The sequence below is a fragment of the Chenopodium quinoa genome, unplaced genomic scaffold (assembly GCF_001683475.1).
Source record: "Chenopodium quinoa cultivar QQ74 unplaced genomic scaffold, ASM168347v1, whole genome shotgun sequence".
NCBI classification, from domain to species: Eukaryota; Viridiplantae; Streptophyta; class Magnoliopsida; order Caryophyllales; family Amaranthaceae; genus Chenopodium; species Chenopodium quinoa.
Genome location: NW_018744874.1, coordinates 20,923 through 24,787, shown reverse-complemented (window position 1 = coordinate 24,787; position 3,865 = coordinate 20,923). Strand labels below are relative to the sequence as shown.

The window sequence follows — 3,865 nt, the reverse complement described above, 5'->3', positions numbered from 1 at the left end:
ATTACCTTAATTAATTTCTTGCTAACCTCCACAATCCCTTCAATATGTGTTGAGCTACCAATTGGTTGTTGGTGTAGTGGTGATTGAGACTACACTTGGTATGGAGGATTCGTGTTCGATCCCCCGCAACAACAATCGGGAGGGGACTGAAACCTAACCACCCAGAACTGATCCCCGAATCCGGATTAACCCAAAGGGTGAAGTGGGTGGAACACCAAAAAAAATATGTGTTGAGCTCATGAGTAAACCCACATATGAGTGAAAGTATTGTCGCACATTAGAAGAGTATAAAAAGTGAAGATAAGTATTGGGATGTGTATCCCGACCCCGTTGAAAAAAGAGAAAGTTGTGTCAATAAATTTATATGGTTTATATTAATTGCGCATGTGCATTTCGAAGCAAGATAGATTTGTTAACTTTCTTGATTATCGATGCAGTTTTGTAAGCAAGTTTTTTTCAGCAAATTCATGGACATATTATCCGGGGAATGGTTATCTGATCTTGTAAGTTTTTTAACCTACTATAAATATGTATTTATATATAATATAGTAACGATGTTCATATATTATAAAGTTCATATAAATTAATGAATATTACAATTATTTAGGTAAATGAAGATCCAACATTGATAATGAATGATTACCAAATGATGATGAGCTCCCATGGAAATGAAGATGCTTTTGAATTTGAAGATATTTTTCAAACGCCGGATGTGATGTTTGACACTAATAATCCGGCCTTGATTAAAGGTGATAATTTTAAGTCTGTTATGGAGGTGACGAATAAGATCACACCGAATATTGATCGTAGTTGGAGCTCATCTGGACAACTCATATGTTTTGGGAGCTCGACGAACTTTGAAACTACTAATCCTAAACTTAGTAATGGAAGCAAGAAGGGAAAAGATGACTCAAGGGTTTATTGCTCTCTCAACCCTAATACCTGGTCTCAAGAAGGTACATATACTAAGCTAGTTTTAATTTGTTGATTTAAGCAATTAAAAGCATGCTTATAATTAATTTTGCGGAGAGGAGGCGAAGGAAGAAGATGAGTATAAATCATGGTGCACCCTTTATTTTTTTTTACTGAAGGTGCACCCTTTAATTTTGCTAGCGTTAATATTTTTATAATCATCATATCACATGAAAATAGGTAAAGAAGTAATTAAATCTAATTGATCACCCCCCAAAAATTATAAAGGATTCTTATGATTTGGATGTTTAATTTTGGATTGTAATTATTTGAGAAAAAAAAAAACAAATTAATTCAATCATCTTAATTATTAGCATGAATTGCTTTTTTTTTTATTGGAATTTAATTGGGAGCAATTCAATCCAATTATACCACACTGTAATTTTTTTTTTTTTTTTTTTTTTGGACACGAGCTTAAATTAAAGCAGATTACATATAATTATTAAAAGACAAAAGAGTATTGCTAGCTATACTACTGTAATTATTATGACTAAGTAAATTTAGGTGAGTGTTAGTTGAATCTAATCACCACTTCAACTATATACTATACACCCATCATTTATAACTAGAAGATGTTTAGATTTTCTCTCTTAGCCTGTAGAATTACAGTTGTTGCATTTTAGGCTAATTTCTCGTTTACTAACCACCTATTCTCATTTTATAAACTTCATTAATTATTGCAACTCTAATGAGAGAAAATGTCCCATTTGGCCATTTTATACTTTTGTAAAAATACATGTTCATAAAAAAATAATAATAAAAAAATAAAATAAATATTAAAAAAAAAAAAAGAAAGAAAGAAATTTTCCTAGAAAATTATACAAAAGCTAGATATGGCATATAATGAACCAATGGATTTATGTATATATTTCATTCATTAATTGTCTTTTTTTTTTCTTTTTTTTTTTTTTTTTTGTAAGAAATTCATTAGTTGCCTTGGATAAATGTAATATATGCATGGTTATTATACATACCCTAAGTAGTCTTTTTATAAATATTGGGGTATAGACGTATAGTACGATGTACACTGCAAATACACCCCCCCCCCTAATCCCCAGCATTTTTCCATGTTTCTTATTTTCGTAATAATAATAATAATAACCGCATCAGTTATCGACTCATCCGTGTATATCGTTTTGTAGGCAGTAAGTAATTAATGGTAGAAATACATATGTGACATATATGTAGTGAACCTTCATCTCCAATTCAACCATACCATCATACTTCCTCCGATTTCTTTTAGATGCAACACACCTTTTAGCGCGGTAATTAAGAAAGGTGAGGTTTACATGATATAATAAACTTTAAAATAGGATGAGTGATTGAGTGGTTGTTAGGAGTGTAATTTAGTGGGTCACGTGCTTTAAATAAGGGATATATTATAGTTTTTTCCCTAAAATAACTTTCCTTTTATAGTGTGTTGCAAGTATTGTGACATTTCCTTTTTAGGGAAGTGTTGCAAGTAAAAGAAAACGGGAAAGTATACGTTTGTATGCATATATTTCACTTACAATAATATACAAGTACCATTTAAGTGACTATGGCCCTGTTCTCGTCAGATTATTTTCAGTTCAGTTCAGTTCACCTCTAATAAGTTCAGTTCAGTTCAGCTCTTAATTTCCTTCTCTCATAAAATATTCATTTCAGCTCAGCTCAGTTCAGTTCAGCCCAGTTCAGTCAATGAGAACAGGCCCTATATACTTATCTTTCTCACTTAAATACACTTCCCTTCTCATTAGATCTCCATAAGGTTAACAATAACCGCTATATTTTCATTTAATTAAAATCGGTTATATCGGCGTACCATTCAAAAAATAAATATATATACTTCAATTTGAATGATAAATAATGTATTGTATTGCTAAACAATGCAGACGGATAAGGCATCTATATTGACTGAAACAGCTGAATACCTAAAACAACTTGAAGAAAGAGCCAAAGTTTTGGAAGAGCAGACATCAAAGAGGACAATGGAGTCGGTTTGTCTTGTTAAGAAGAAACAAAGGCATACTTTAAATGATAATTCTGCAACTTCTTATTCAAATGATCATCAATACTCCAACAAAACTATAAATTTTGATGATAACTTGGAAATTGAAGCCAAGGTTTTAAACAACAATATCCTTATTAGGGTTCACTCTCTTAAGGTTCAAGGCCTTATTCAAAAGATTATTGAGGAAATTGGAACCCTTAATATGACCCCATTAAACTACCAAGCCATGCCATTTGGAAGCTATGCCATTATTGTGACAATTGTTGCTAAGGTATGTTCATTTTTATTTTATCAATTTCGCCATTCTTATGTTTGTCTCAATGGATTTATTGTTATAGTGGTTATGATACATGTAGCTATAAAATAATTAATTATTATAATGGTTATGATATATGTAGCTATAAAAGATACATACAAATTCTGAACTAAAGTTATAAAATAGTTCTAAGATCTAATCTTATTAATTTAGAAAATTTATGATAGAACTATGCATTGATAAATATCATTAATTACATATTTGATATATGCTTTAGTTTTTATATTTATGTTTTTATATTCGGCCATTAGCCGCATATATCATATTATATAATAATGATGAATTATTTGAATGAGGTTTGAGTACAGCTTGGCTATGTTACGTTCAGTTTAATCAAATTAGAAAAATTCAAATCAAATCAGATTCCATGAACTCATCATAGCTTGAACAAGTTAGGAGGACCAAATAATTTCGCAATAAGCAATGATTTAAAAAAAGGGGGTAAAAAATAGATAAGTGGAGTTAGTGGGAGTGCCATTAAATTAGATTATTTATTAAGAGGTTACAAGTTTACAACGTGGAAATAATTAGTCATAAAAGGAAATATTCAACTCCTATATACGGAGTAATATATAAACATTAAT

At 30.5% G+C, this 3,865-nt stretch overlaps 1 pseudogene; it reads left to right on the top strand.

The window, feature by feature from the left end:
- Positions 1–342: 342 nt before the first annotated feature.
- Positions 343–3,366, top strand: LOC110704928 (annotated as a pseudogene).
- Positions 3,367–3,865: the final 499 nt, after the last annotated feature.